This window comes from Panthera leo, chromosome D3 (genome assembly GCF_018350215.1).
Source record: "Panthera leo isolate Ple1 chromosome D3, P.leo_Ple1_pat1.1, whole genome shotgun sequence".
Lineage (NCBI taxonomy): Eukaryota > Metazoa > Chordata > Mammalia > Carnivora > Felidae > Panthera > Panthera leo.
In genome coordinates, this window is record NC_056690.1 from 28,209,226 (window position 1) to 28,225,192 (window position 15,967).

The 15,967-nt window shown below is 46.4% G+C and overlaps 1 long non-coding RNA gene across 1 annotated transcript in view; it reads right to left on the reverse strand.

Annotated features, from left to right (window-relative positions):
* Positions 1–13,399: 13,399 nt before the first annotated feature.
* LOC122204062 overlaps positions 13,400–15,967 on the reverse strand; it is a 57,835-nt gene continuing 55,267 nt past the window's right edge. The window contains exon 4 of the long non-coding RNA XR_006195460.1: positions 13,400–13,725. This is a non-coding gene — a long non-coding RNA (uncharacterized LOC122204062). The remainder of the gene's footprint in view (positions 13,726–15,967) is intronic.

The window sequence follows — 15,967 nt, forward strand, 5'->3', positions numbered from 1 at the left end:
CTCGCTTTTTGGAACCACTTAACACAACTCTGTAGCAAGCAAACGTACATTTGGAACAACATAACACATTTCTTAACTTGGAAGAACAGCCTGGTACAAATTGATGTCATCACAATAGAGATTAATGTGCCCGTTTTATTAGCCTCTCAGGCCGCAGGTGAATGGTGAGCCATTGTTATTCAACTAGTTAATATTATTTTTACATAAATCAAGGTAACGCCTAACAACGTCTTGAGTCTTTAAATCAACCCGCCTTTTCCTATTTGGAACATGAAATTGGGCCACTGCCAAGAGCGCCGGGAAACAGTGGACTGAAAGTGGCATTTCAATAAGGAACGTACCCATTCACGACAGGATGCCGGGCCCACAGCTCACAAGAACTTGCCAATATTACAAGTAACTCTTGGGAGAGTTTCACATTAACACTGACAGTGGCATACGACTGCTGGAGGTCATAAGTGATTCATGTGGTTGTACTGGAAGAAAGGAGGGGTCGTGGTAGGTGTACTGGCTTGCTGGGGCTGCCAGAACTAAGTACCACAGGCTGCGTTGCTTACACAACAGAAATGCATTTCTCACAGTCCTGGAGACTGGAAGTCCTAGACCAAGATGGCGGCAGGATGGTTTCTCCTGAGGACTCTTTGTTCTCCTGTGTCCTCACATGGTCTTTCCTCTGCCTGTCTGTGTCCTAATCTCCTCATCTTATGAGGACCCCAATCAGATTGGATTAGGGCGCACCCTAATGATCTTGTTTTAACTTAACCACATCTTTAAAGACCCTGTGTCCAAATACAGTCACATTATAAGGCATTGGGAATTAGGGTTTGGGGGACAGAGGGCAATATTCAGCCCATACCAAAGGGACACAGAAAAACTTTGGCATCTTTTTGCTGATGTAGAAGGGAATGGAAAGGAAGAAAGGAAAAAGAAAAGAATAGATGACACCCAGTTCCCTGCTGCTGTTTCTACTATGGCTCGATTGGCATGGCCAGGCTTGGATGGACAGATGTGAGGGAGCATGGGGGAGGGAGGTCTGCCTTCGAGACCCCCACCGAGGCTCTCTAATGCCAGACAGATGAGCTGGACAAAGGACTGTACGTAGTTTTCTGTTTGTGGCATTTCTTGCAGAGACATCAAGGGGTGAGGCTAGCCCCATATGTGGCAGGGGAGGGGAACGTCCCCCTGTAACACACAAGGGACAGCAACTCACTCTCCCCAACCCCTGGCTGCCCAGAACTCCCAGCCCAGGACCCAGAACAGAGCAGGGCTCCAAATGCCCTTTGAGTACCGAACAGGGTCGGCAACCTCTGGAGTTTTTTTCTCATACTAGTCAAAATTATGTCTTCGTTTTTATTTTTAGCAAACCAGTAATGCTTCCTTATTCAAAAGGGCTTTGCTGTCTTTGGAACTGATGCTAAGATCTGCTCTCTCTGCACTGCCCACATGGATCCCACAGAAAGATACCTAGGACCAGCTGCTGACCCCAGGTTCCTTCAGGTGACGGTATCAGCTTTGGCAAACTGATTTTGCCATGAAGAACTTTCATGAATTCCAAGTCTGAGAATTTCAGGCAGGAAGCAAATGAGAAAAGTCCATCAAACGTGATCAGAGAATAACTGGCTTGACATTGCATCACCAGAAATAAGAGAATCCCATACCGAATTTTGGGCCCACACAGACATATAGTCAACAAAAACCAAGCCGTACAGGACTATATCAAACTTCAAAATTTTGTTCATCAAAGGATACATTCAACAAAGTGAAAAGGAATAAGAGAAAATATTTACAAATATCTAATAAGGGGTTAACATCCAAACTATATTAAGAACTCCTACAACTCAGGGCGCCTGGGTGGCTCAGTCGGTTGAGTGTTCAACTTCAGCTCAGGTCATGCTCTCACGGTTTGTGGGTTCGAGCCCCACGTTGGGCTCTGTGCTGACAGTTCAGAGCCTAGAGGCTGCCCTCTAGATTCTAGATTCTGTGCCCCCCTCCCTCTCTCTCCCCCACTCATGCTCTGTCTCTCTCTGTCTCTCAAAAGTGAATAAAGGTTAAAAAAAAAAAAAGAACTCCTAGAACTCAACAACAAAAATCAAATAGTCCAGTTAAAAAATGGGCAAAGGACTTGAACAGACATTTCTCTCAAGATGATGTGCATATGTCCAAGAAACAGGAAAAGATGCTCAACATCATAACCATCACAGAAGTACCAATCAAAACCACAATGGGACATTATAATACCTATTAGGATGGCTACTATGAAATAACAAGTGTTGCCAAAAATACGCAGAAAGTGGAACTGTTGTGCATTGCAGGTGGGAATGAAAATTAGTGCGGCTGCTATAGAAAACAATATGGTGTTTCCTCAAAAAACTAAAAATAGAACTACCATATGGTCCAGCCATCCTACTTCTGATTATATATCTAAAAGAACTGAAAACACAGTCTCTAAGAGATATTTGTACACTCACGTTCATAGCAGCATTTTTCACAATAGCCAAGAGGTAGAAACAACCGAAGTATCCATAGACAGATAATGGATGAGAAAACTGGAATATTAGTCAGCCTTAAAAAGGAAGGAAGTCCTGACATGTGCTACAACATGGTTGAACCTTGAGGACTTTATGCTCAGTGAAGTAAGCCAGTCACAAAAGGACACATGCTGTATACCATTCATCTGAGGTTCCTAGAGTCAAATTCACAGAGACAGAAAATAGAATGATCGTTGCTGGGGGCAGGGAGGGGGCCTGGGGAGTTATTGTTTATAGGGATGGAGTCTCAGTTCTGCAAGACAATAAAATTTTGAAGACCTGTTGCACAACAATGTAAGTATGCTTAACACTACTGAATTGTACACTTAAAATGATTAAGATGGCAAGTGTTATTATATTGTTTTTTAACACACACACACACACACACACACACACACAAACAACCAAACCATAGTGATAGTGCCCCAATCCCCAATTCATTCCGATGCCTCCCCGGTATCTGGGCAGCGTCTGGAATGGCAACACAGCTCCTTCCTACTTCCCTACTTTTAGGTAAAATAGCAATACCAGCTTCTTCCAAATGATATCACACTCCTCCAGGAATGCAGACAGAGTCAACAAAAATTTTCATCCCCCAAACCACTGCGATTGAGGTGGTCATCTGACAGCTTGGGAATGACTCCCTTTCCATGGCAGCTTGTGGTATAGCTAGGGACTGCTGCTAACACAATCCCAAGAAATGCCCCACCTTCAGCACATAAACTCCCCTGCCCATGACCTTCCCAATCGCTGTGGGCCGGTCATCCGGGATAGGGCACTGGTGAGCTCACCACGAAAGTACTGTGAACACTGCCTGTGACACAAGGAAGGATGGTCCTGGGCAGTAGTGGGAGGAGAGACATGGTTTGCACCCTCTGCCCATCTCAGCACACATAGCAAGGAAGAGAAAAGAGGGCAACAGCAATAAGCAATTGTGCTTACAAAAAAAAAAAAAATAGAAAAAAAATGAGCTTAGGCTTAGGCCTAAACTGCAAGCACTAACTTTCTGGGCTGAACACATACTCCGCCTCCTTGTCTTGTTAGATGACAATGGCAGACAACATATGAGAAGTCAGATGCTGTTCAGCTTGGGTCAGAGGAAAAAGAGACAGAAAGAAGACGTGATTTTTCTTTTTTTAATTTAAAAAGTTTTGATAGGGGAGATTCTAGATGGCCTCCTGCTGTCCGCTCTATGGCCACCAGGCTGGAGACCCAGCTCTGGAATAACAGGCTTAGGCTGTATCCCCAGATGCGTCTTCCCCCTCGCCCCCCGCCACTGCTACCCTACATTATTTTCCCTTATAAAAGGCAAAAAGTATCATGAAAATAATTGTAAAAAAATACAGCAAGGGAGCAAAAAAATATGGCTGTTTCTTTTAGATTCAGATTTTGGAAATTCTATTTTTCCCGGGAAACTGTCCATTTCAATGAAATGTCAAATGTATTAGCACATAGTCGTGCATCACATCCTCTTATTATTTAAAACATTTTTTCTTTTAAGTTTATTTATTTATTTTGAGAGGGAGAGAGTGCATGATGAGCAGGGGAGGGGCAGAGAGAGAATCCCAAGCAGGCTGTCAACATAGAGCTTGACACGGGGCTCGATCTCAGGAACCGTGAGACTGTGACCTGAGCAGAAATCAAGAGTAGGATGCTTAATGGACCGAGCCACCCACGTGCCCCTTAAAATTCCTGCTGTATCATGCCTGCTTTCACCCCTACTTTTCAACATGGTGGTGAAGGTCCTAGGTCATATCAAATGTCAGTGAGAGGGTGTGAGTGTCCAAAAGGGACAGATAGATGGACTTGTGTGGCAGGTCATGGCTGAGTGATTGTCAGAGGGAGTGAAAGAGCTGACAATGTCAGTACTGAAACTCAACTTTATCTGTACTCACTGGCACCATGATTAGGAAGTGTGGTTTTAAAAAATATCCTTGACATAGTAACACAATTAAAAGGTACTTAAGGATAAGTCTAAACACTGTAAAGCCTTTACAAATAGAATAATAACATTTCACTGGAAATATAAGGACCCTAATAATATTTTTAAAAAATGCAAGACTCAATATTATAATTATGTCTATTCTGTAGAAATTACTCCTAATTTCAAAGCAACTGTCACCCAAACCTTGATAAGATTTTCATTGGAACTTCACGGGCTGATTCCAAAATGTGTGGTAAGAGAGCAAATTGCCCAGAAGAGCCTGACCTATTCTGAAGAGCAAGGCTGGGGGTCCCCACCCCTGGATATAAAGATGAATCAGAAAGCTGAACTAACTGAAGGCTTTCTGGCTTAGGAGAGATGAGCTGTCTTATGACTGAGAACCGAGCCCAGGACCAGACCCGAGGAAACGTGGAAACGTGGTAGATGGCCATGAGAAGGGCTTTACACTTCATGTCCCAGGAGAGTGGGTTATCTACATGAAGAAAAAAATAGAACTGAATCTCCACCTCACATCTTACCACCAAACACCTAAAGATAAAGCCTTATACCCTGTAGAAGGAAAACCAGAAGGTGATCTTTATGACTTTGGGTGGTGTAGAACTTCTGAGCTAAAACACTGAGAGTACAAAGCTCCAAATATTAAAAGACACTTCAAGGTGGTGAGAAGTCAAGCCACAGATGGGGAGAAAATTTGTGCAGGGGGCAGAGCCAACATCGCATTAGGATCCGGTGGCAGAGTCAAAGAATCCTTACACATGAGTCAGAAAAAGACCAATAACCCAATGGAAAAGGGGGAGAAGACGAATTGACCATTCACCATCTGGAAACGGAATGGCCAGTAAATACAGGGGAAAAGCAGCTCTCATGCCTGCCAGTGGGAGGTGACCTGGAGCAGCTTCGGTGGGCAGCAGCTCGGTGGCATCCAGGAGGACTGAGGACGTCCAAGCTGGGTATCACGGCAAGTCTGTTTCGTTTTACTTTTTTCCTTATTTTTTTTCTCCAAGTTTTTGTTTAAATTCCAGCTAGTTAACACACAGTGCAATGTCAGTCTCAGGCATAGAATTTAGTGATTTATCACTTACATACAACACCTGGTGCTCATCACAAGTGCCCTCCTGAATCCCTGTCACCTGTTTAATCCATCCCCCCCACCCGCCTCCCCTCCAGGAACCCTCAGTTTGTTCTCTATAGTTAAGAGTCTGTTTCTTGGTTTGCCTCTTTCCCCCTCCGCCCATGTTAATTTATTTTGTTTCTTAGATTTCACATATGAATGAAGTCATATGGTATTTGTCTTTCTCCGACTGACTTATCTAGCTTAGCATAATACTCTCTAGCTCCATCCACGTCGTTGCAAATGGCAAGATTTCATTCTTTTTGAATACTGAGTAGTATTCCATTGTATATATATATAACCACATCCTCTTTATCCATTCTTCAGTTGATGGATATTTGGGCTCTTTCCGTAATTTGGCTATTGTAGATAATGCTGTTCTAAACATTGGGGTGCGTGTACCCCTTTGAATCAGTATTTTTGTATCCTTTGGGTAAATACCTAGTAGTGCCATTGCTGGATCATAGGGTAGGTCTATTTTTGACTTTTTCCCCTCAAAGTCCCTGTTTAAATATATCTCCTTAGAAACCTCCATGCCTGCCCCAGAGTGTTGAGTAGCTTTGCTATACAAACAGAAAACTGGAATCCTCTGAAGGTCCACCAACAGAGAAATGAGTGAACAGACAGGCAGCATTCCTGTGGTAAAAAACAACATCCAACTGAGTACATTTTAAAGATCTTATTGGTTTTATTCAGCAATTCATGAATCGGACAGCATCCAAATTGGCAGATAGAAAGGGGCTCTGAGCAGCTGAACAAAATGAGAGACTTTTATAAGCAGAACCGAGTGGGAACAAGGAAGTTATACTAGGCAAAATAGCAGGCTGATTATTGCAAGGTCACTTTCCTTTAGGGGATGCATGGTCTATCCGGCAGATTACCTAAGGAGTGCTGATCAGGAGGTTCCTGATTGGCTGGTTTAAGATGACATTTCCGGGAGAGCTGAAACCAGAATTAAGTGAAGTCTCAGTTTGGTGACACGGGGCTTAGCACAAGTGGTTTTATTTGGGGCCTGGTGTCTCATCTTGAACTGTTGAACTGTTGAACTCTACATGTTGAACTGTTGAACTCTACTCGGCACAGGCTTCCGCCACATTCCCTGGGAGATGGGCATCTGGTGGCCCTACCACCACACACAAATGACCTAGGCTGACACATGTCCTCAGTGAACATGATGGGTTCCACACACTGTGATTGAGGACAGGGAGTTGCAGGTCTTTGTCTTTTCTTTCTTTTTGGTCCAAACTACTTCATAAAAATAATGATTTTTACAAATGCAACCATGAGTGTGGGCTTTCAACTTTACTTCTGAACATGACCATCCATTGTCACTCTGGGACCACAGCCAGCAGCTGAGCCTTGGGAAAGCAGGGTGGGTGGAGGGAGGGAACAAGAAGAGGCAGAGGAGAGCTCAGGGAGGAGGGGAGAACACCAGGCAAAGGACTTGGAGGTCAGTGACTAGGCAAGGTCATGGGAGGGGGAAGGGCAGAATAGAGAGAGGGGAGGTCTAAAACAAGGGCCCTGGGAGACAGAATGGAGAGCCAGACAGAGGGTGGTGAGGGCATTGGAGAGAAGTACAGAGGGGATCGCTCTTGGCACTGAGCTGTCAACCTGGTGACAAGGACATCTGGCTTCCCCAGGGCTGTCTCCTACCTCTGAGTCCAGCTCTCTCCAAACTGGCAGGCTTATGGCAGACCTCTCAAGACCCTACGGATGTTGCATCTTCCTTGGCAGGGCTGGAGGGCTGGGAACCAAGCCTCACGCCCTCTTGTGCCAACATCTTTCCTTTCTCTCTCTGGCCACTGGCTTCTGAAGCATATGGTTGAAGCGTATGGTATTACTCTGTTTGTTGCTGCTGGTGACTTTTTGGAAAGTTTATTTTACTAGTTTTTATTCATTTAATTAGATATTCAGGAAGAGGGGTGCCTGTGTGGCTCAGTTGGTTAAATGTGGGACTTTGGCTCAAGTCATGATCTCTCGGTTCACAAGTTCAAGCCCTACGTCAGGCTCTGTGCTGACAGTTCCGAGCCTGGAGCCTGCATCGGATTCTATGTCTCACTCTCTCTCTGCTCCTCCCCCACTCATGCTCTGTCTCTGTCTCTGTCTGTCTCTCTCAAAAATAAATACACTTTAAGAAAGACATAAGGAAAGAGATTCTATACTGTTGACCCTTGAACAATAGAGGGGCTAGAGGCACCAACTTCCCCACACAGTTGAAAATCCATGTATAACTCTTGACTCCCCCAAAACTTAACTACTAATAGCCTACTATTGACTGGAAGCCTTAACAATAATAGTCAATTAACACACATTTTGTGTTATATGTATTATATACTGTATTCTTATCATAACACCCAACTTTTTCTTAGTTCTTTCAGTATTCCTAGGCTATACGGTTCATCTGCAAGTTTTTCTCAAATTGTCAAAAAATCTCCAAAACATTTTTTGACATATTGATTGAAAAAAATAAATGGCCCTGTGTCATTCAGACCTGTGTAGTTGAAGGGTCAACTGTGCTTCCCTCCACCATCTTAACCTGAAAGTCTTTCCCCCGCTAAATGTACAACCTTCTGTATTTGCCTGGCAAGCACGTCCTGCCTTCAAACGTTAAACAGCGTCACCTACTCCCCCACCCCCGCCCGAGGTTCTGATGTGGACTCACGTGTATGAGCTCACCTCCAAGGCACTCAGCATCAGCACGGTGGGGGGCCCAGCCGCTGCCTCCTCCGAGAGGTGTCTGTGCAGCTCAGAAGGGGTTTGAAACTGGGCTGCGTGGATGGGAGGAGAAGCCTTAGGGGCAGGGGGTGCCCCAGCACGGGGAAGGCCCAGTCCTATCAACTAGATACCCTTTGCTTGTTTCTCCTTTGACACCATTGCCAGGAAAAATTTCATTTAAAGAAAGGTTTTGCTGGGGCGCCTGGGTGGTTCAGTCAGTTGGATGTCCAGCTCAGGTCATGATCTCACAGCTAGTGAGTTTGAGCCCTGTATCAGGCTCTGTGCTGACAGCTCAGAGCCTGGAGCCTGCTGTGGATTCTGTTTCCCTCTCTCTCTGCCCCTCCCTAGCTTGTACTCTCTCTCCCCCTCTCTCTCTCTTTCTCAAAAATAAATAAACATTAAAAAAATTATTTTAAAGAAAGGTTTTGCTATTAAATACCAAAACAAACTGAAAGCCATGGTTTCACTGCATTTTCCCCCTTGTTATATGATGAGCGGGAAAACCACAAAACGAAAGAAATGATAATCACCGATCAACACAGGCCTCAAATTTTCCGCCTTGCCAGCCGAAACTGACCATCTGGCCCACTGTGAAGCAGAGTGTGGAATTACAGATACGTTAAGGAGCAGAAGTGTGGGGCCCTGCCGTACACCGAGCCTTCCCAAAGTGCTGGTGCTCACTGGATCTATGTGGGTTCCTCGTCCCTCCTGTCATCCTGGCTTTATAATAATTCGGGGCCATCAGCTACGTACTCAGAAGCATGCAGGTAGCAGGAAACAGCTCCTGGACGCAACTACCTGGTTAAATCGCTGGGCTGGACCCCTGGGGCCATGGAAGCCCCAGCACCGTGACAGGCTACCATGGTGCACATGAGGAGGGGCAGGAAGTGCCTGGGGAGAGGCGACGACAGAACGACGACAGAACAGAGTAAATGCTGACTTCTGGCCGCTCATTTTTTTTTTTTTAAATGTTTGTTTATTTTTGAGAGGGACAGAGTGCAAGTGGGGAAGAGGCAGAGAGAAGGAGACGCAGAATCTGAAGCAAGCTCCAGGCTCTGAGCTGTCAGCACAGAGCCCGATGCAGGACTAGAACTCATGAACTGTGAGCTCACGACCTGAGCTGAAGTCGGACCCTTAACCGACTGAGCCACCCAGGCACCCCTGGCCGCTGATTTTTGAAGAGAGCATTGCTCTGTTTATTTTATTCCATTTTATGTTATTTTTAAAAAGAAACCTAACATTCATGCAAGAATAAAAGAGTTTTAGAGGCTGGTCACCCAGCAATGCAAATATACTTAGCACTACTGAGTTTTGTACTTAAAATGGTTAAGATGATAGATTTCATGTTGTGTATATTTTACCACAATTAAACAGAGCAAAAGGGGTGGGAGATGCTCAAGATGGAAAACAGAGCTCTGAAAGTCCACTGCCTCCTGCATTCCACCCCATTTTTATTTGCTTTAGCACATTTGTATTTACTGACCCTCACTTTGAAAATGAGATCTCAGGAATGCATGATGTGGTTGCCAGCCACCATTTGAGTACACGAGGCAGCGCTCAGAGCCAGGCTGGGAGGCGCCTGAGTACAGAGGGGATGCTGTATGTGATGGGGTAAAAGGGGCAGCATGCCCCGGTGAAGCCAGTGAGTGGGGACCGTGAACCCTACCCCCTGAAGTGTCCAGACATGAGTCCCACCTGGCATCTTTCCAGAAAAGGAGCCATGAATCGTGGCAAAGTCATCAAAACCAGTGTTAGGAAAGTTGATTTTAGGGAAGAGAACTGAAATAGAAATTTTAATCTCTTCCTGCCAAGCTAATGAAGGCCCTAGGATCCCAGCCACTAAGGCTTGAAAAAACAATTCTGGGGTTGCCTGGGTGACTCAGTCGGTTGAGTGTCTGACTCTTGATTTTGACTCAGATCATGATCCCAAGGTTGTGGGACTAAGCCCTGCATCTGGCTCCATTCTCTCTCTCCCCCACTCTGGACCTACTTGCTTCTCTCTCCCAAAAGAAAAAGAAAAGACAACTCTGATTCTGAGTCATATCACTGCTCCCATGAGCTCTCTCCCAGGCTGCTGGATGTCTACTATGCCCCCTCCCCCAGGAGCATGTCTGCGGGACTGTCTCTGAGTGTCCCTGTGCTGTCCCTGAGCTGTCCAGTGACTGTGCAGAAAGGCCTGCCTGCTGAGCCCTTCCACACACATCACCTTGGGGATGGCTGTATCCTGAGCCCCAAGACTCAGACACCTCTGCTTGTGTCACTGGTAGATCCTACCCATCCTTCAGGTGTGACCTCCTCCCAGGGACACTCCCTGACCACCCCTGATCTGAATGTTGTCCCTTCACCACACTTCCATAGATATTTAGGAATTGTGCTATCACCTGTTCATGTCTCTCGCCCCTACTACCTGTCCTGCTCAATTCCGTGTGACAAGCGCCTGGCAGAAATAATCATGTGTTGAAGTATCAATGAAAAAGCAAAGTTCTGAAAGAGGAAAAGACTTGTCCACTGTCACTCAGCAAATCCATGGTGAGATAAGACCTAGTTCACCTCTAGGCAGCAGCCTGGACATGGGAATGGCAGCTTTTCAGGAACCTGCTGTTCATAAAAACCGCACTGTTTTCAAAGTTGAGCATATTTGGGGAAAAGCTATTGTGAGCATTGCTGACATGTTGTTGGCTCAGTGGTCCAGCCCTGTCTTCGGGAACCTTCCCCCTCCCCAGCCCTGCCCGGGAAGCACCTGGGCTGACCTCACTCTCCTGTCATCCAGCAGAGGACGGTGCATCCTGTGCTGAGTCCTCCAAAAGCAAACACAGCTCTGCTCTGAGAAGCCAGGAGCTGGGGCCCAGCCCTGAGCCTAAGGAAACTCTGCATGCTGCAAACGAAGACAGCCCCCACCCCCCGCCCCGGCTCCTGATGGCACAACAGGGACTTCTTCCCCAGAGAGTAGAGTGGCCCTGACCCCACCAGACACAGGGAGGCATGCTTGGGTCAACAAAACTTGCCACAGTCCCCACAGTGTGGGGACACCTACATCGAGTGGGAGGACGGGCACAACCCTTCTGTGGTGACAGCGATCTATCTGCTGGTGGGGTGGGAGGGACTGACCGGAAAGGCAGAGAGGGAAGCTTCTGAGCGCTGGAAATGTCCTATCTCTTGATGGCAAGTGGATTTCATGAGGGTGTTCACCTGTCCAAGTTCCTCTAATGGGAAACAAGATGTGTGCATTTTATTGGATGAAAATTATGCCTTATTTAAAAACAAAACAAAATAGATCCACCCCACCCCCGTTAGGGTGGCTGCTATAAAAAAACAAAAACAGAAATAGCACGTATTGGCAAGGGTGTGGAAAAACTGGAACCCTTGGGCACTGTTGGTGGGAATGTAAAATGGTGGAAAATTTTTCCTTCCTCAAAAATTAAAAATAGAGGGGAGTGTGGGTGGCTCAGTCAGTTAAGCATCCGACTTTAGCTCAGGTCATGATCTCACGGTTTGTGAGTTCGAGCCCACAACACTCTGTGCTGACAGTTCGGAGCCTGGAGCCTCCTTCAGATTCTGTGTCTCCCTCTTTCTCTGCCCCTCTCCCACTCACACTCTGTCTCAAAAATAAATAAGCCATTAAAAAAAATTAAAGATAGAAATACTATAGGATCCAGCACTCGTAGTTCCTGGTATAAATCCCAAATAATTGAAAGCAGGATCTCAAAGACATATTTGCACACCTATGTTCATAACATCATTATTCACAACAACCAAGCATTGGAAGCAACTCAAATGTCCATCAATGGATGAATGAAGAAGCCTTATGATAAGCAAAATATACATATGAAGGCATGTTATTCAGTCTTAAAAAGGAAGGAAATTCTGATACATGCTACACAGTGGATGAACCTTGAAGACATTATACTAAGTGAAAGAAGTCAATCACAAAAGGACACATACTGTATGATTCTACTTATGTGAGGTACCCAAACTAGCCAAATTCATAGAACTGTCGTTGCCAGGGGACAGGGAGAGGGATAGGGAGCTGGTGTTTAATGGGGACAGAGTCTCAGTTTGGGAAGATGACAAAGTTCTGGAGATGGGTGGGGCAATGGCTGCACAACAGCGTGGATGTGCTTCATGCCACTGAACCGTGCCCTCAAAAATGGGTAAGGTGGTAAATTTCATGCTATGTGAATTTTGCCACAATAAAAAAATGGGAAAAAAATACAAACAAAAACCCAAAACCAAACAAAGAAAACCACAGTGATGGCAAACAGATGTTTACGAACAGTGTGGGCGTTTCGCTCTGCTGCCAACGAACTATGGTAAATCCATATTTCGCCCCAATGAACTATGGTAAATCCAGTGTATGAAACATTTGTTGCAAGTTTTCTCCTACTTCATTAGGTTGCCTTTTCCATTTGGTTGACAAAAGGGGAGGTTTTTTTTTAATGTTTATTTATTTTGGGGAGAGAGAGCAAGTGTGAGTGGGGGCGGGGCAGAGAGAGAGTGAGAGAGAGAGAATCTCCAGCAGGCTCTGCACTGCCTGCACAGAACCCAATGTGGGACTCGATCTCATGAACCATGAGATCATGACCTGAGCTGAAATCAATAGTCGGTTGTTAAACCGACTGAGCCACCCAGACACCCTCAAGCGTATGGAATATTTTCAAAAGAAAGAGCATTTTAACAGGATAGTGTTCAGGCAGAGGGCTGGCAAATCTTGAAAGTTTAACTGTGTTTATGGCTGGATCTTGTCCAAGTGTGCATTTTAATACATTACTAAGTTAATTTCTTCTACTGAAGAGATAAGTCTACAACCAGCCTGGGCTACCTGTGAAGTAATAGCTTGTGTCATGATTTTTGGTCCTATTTAAGATTTCAGACATTCTGAGCTTGAAACGAGTACCCTTCTAGGTCTGAGAAGCTGTAGGCTAGCAGACCCTGGACTTTTCCCACCAACTTTAATGGTAAGCATTCAATAATTAATCTGGGAAAACCGTCTGTCACATAATAGTTGTTGTTTTGTATCTTTGATGCCCAACATACTGCCCAGTATACAGTAAGCACTCAATAAACATTTGTCAAAGGGAGGAAATGGTTAAGATGGTAAATTTTATGTGTATGTATTTTATCACAATTTTTTAAAAAGCTGCCCAGTGAAAGGGGGCAAAGGGTCTTTGCAAAGCCCACTGTGTCCTCATCATCAATTTTTGAGTGAATGCTGAGGGGGCACCGAAATGCCACATGGCTCTGGCCCTTCCACGTGAGTCTGGCTTTCAGAGGAGCTACAAGTCACCAAGGGCTGACTCCAGTCCTGCTTCTCCACCGACTAGCTCAGGCCCTGGCCAGGCCCTCAGTGTTTTCTCAGCTCTTCCTGCCATCTCAAGAAGTGGCTTCCCAGGGCAAATCTAGAACTGCTACCTTAGGAGCAGACAGTGCTGTGAAAGACATGGAGCCATCGTCACATGGGTGGACTATTGTCACACACACATTTACACACACGCACACACACACACACACACACACAGATAGGTCAGGACAGGCGGTTCTGTTGGGATCATTCCAGCAACACAGGGAAGTCTCCTCAATCAGCGTGCCTTTGAAGAGCATCCCGTGAGCTCTGGACACAGGCCTGACCGACTACTGTGCCCTCCAGCACAGCCCAGTCCTCTCAGTGAAATACATGTGACCCTAATTGGTCTCAGGCCCTGAGCAGTCAGAGCTGAGGACCATCAGGGCACCCATGAACCCTGTCGTCTCTCTGGGAGCCCAGAGGTTCACCCTCCCCACACCTTCCACTTTTTTCCACTCTGATTAAGAGCCAGAGATTTGAGCTGACCATGTAAAACTCTACTACCAACCTGAATTTCTGTCATCACAGGAAGGAGGACTCTGTTCCTGGGGTTGGCAAACTTTGGAAAAGGCCAGAGAGGAAATATTTTTGGCTCTTCAGGCCACATAATCCCTAATTGTACTGAGAAAGCAGCCACAGGCAATCCCTAAACAAACGTGTGACTGTGTTCCAATAAAGCTTTATCGTGGACACTGACATTGCAATTGCATATAATTTGCAGGGGTCATGAGATCTTCTTTTGTTTCCAACCATTTAACAATGCAATGGCCATTTTGAGCTCCTGAGCCATTGCAGAGTGAGTGGGGGGATCGGGCGGCGGTGGGGGCGGGGGCTTCAGCTGGCTGGTGGCCTGCAGTGGGCCCTCAACACCCCTCTCCCCAGGGACTAGCCTAGGGCAAAATATGAAGTCACAATGACATCAGCTGCAGAGGAAGCAGAGTGGATAAACACAGAGACAGCGGGGCCAGAGGGTCAAAGCCCACGTATGCCTTGGCCTGGAGCTGCTCCCAGAGCTGACGTTGTCAGTCACTCAGAAAGTCAGCTGCTCCAGCCCCGCCCGAGATCTTCGACATCATTCTTTCCCTTTCCCGAAGCTGCTCACAAAACACACGTACTGATTCGTGTCCCTGAAGGCCTGTAGTGGACCTTTGTACTAGAAAATCAACCCAGAAATGACACGTCAGTCTCTGTCCCCCGGGGGGGAAGCCACTCTGAGCATACACTCTGGGTCTTGAGGCAGGTGGTGGCCCAGCCCCCTTGACAACTCAGGGGCGACAAAGGTCCAGAGACACTCTGGCACGGTCCATGGCACAGGGCTGACTCGCTTCCGCACCAGCCTCGCCTCCCCTCCCGCCATCCATCCACGCACACCTGTGGCAGGTGTAGCGGGACCCGAGACCACTCCGCAGCCGCCGGCCCCCAGCTTACACAGGAATTGCCAAATGTGGAAGAATGACCCCTTTGACTCTTATCCTGGTCAGGATCCAGAAACGCACCCTTAGATTTAACTTCTCTGTGCCTATTTTCTCGGCTGCAAAATGGCAATGAGAGATCTATGGTCCTCATGGGTCGTTGTGGGGATTGGGACTGAAACAGAATAAAATAAAACCCCAGCCCAGCCTCAGCCTCGGAGAGCCGCTCCCTCTCCTTCACTCCACAGTCAAGGGTGTGAATTAATGAAACTGGCTTCCTGCTGCATCCATTCTGTAAGGACTAGACCAAAGCTGGTTGAAAGACAAGAACTGCCTGCAGAGGGCTTTAAGACAGTGCCTGGGAATACAGGCGCTCCACGGGTTCAGCTTTGACCTCTATAAAGATGACTGACATCTGACAGATCCCCTTCCTTAAGATGCAAGCAGCTGTCCTCAGCTCCATCCAGGACCAGGACAACGGGTGGCCAGCCCACACCAGGAGGAATTTGGGCCAGGACACAGGGCCACCCTGTATCCCATGCATGGCTGCAGAGATGATACTTCAGCTGTAGCCCCTGGGTGCCTTGGGTGGGAGGCGGCCCTCAGGCAGGCTCCCCAGAGAAGCATGGGGATCAGGGAGTTCAAGTGTAAGGGGGGTAGTGTTTCCACCGAGGAAGATGAAAAACTTCTGGAGATGCATGATGGTGATGGCTGCACCAGAGTTTGAATGTGCTTAATGCCACTGAATTGTGCCCTTAGAATGGGGAAAACGGCCAATTTTATGTTATGTATATTTTACCACAATAAAAAAAAAAAAACAAGAAGGAAAAATCACCTTGGGGGAAAAAGTTTTTAAAAAGAATACTGTCCGGGAGCATTTCCAAGGTTATGCTTAGTTTTCTTTTTTTTTTTTCT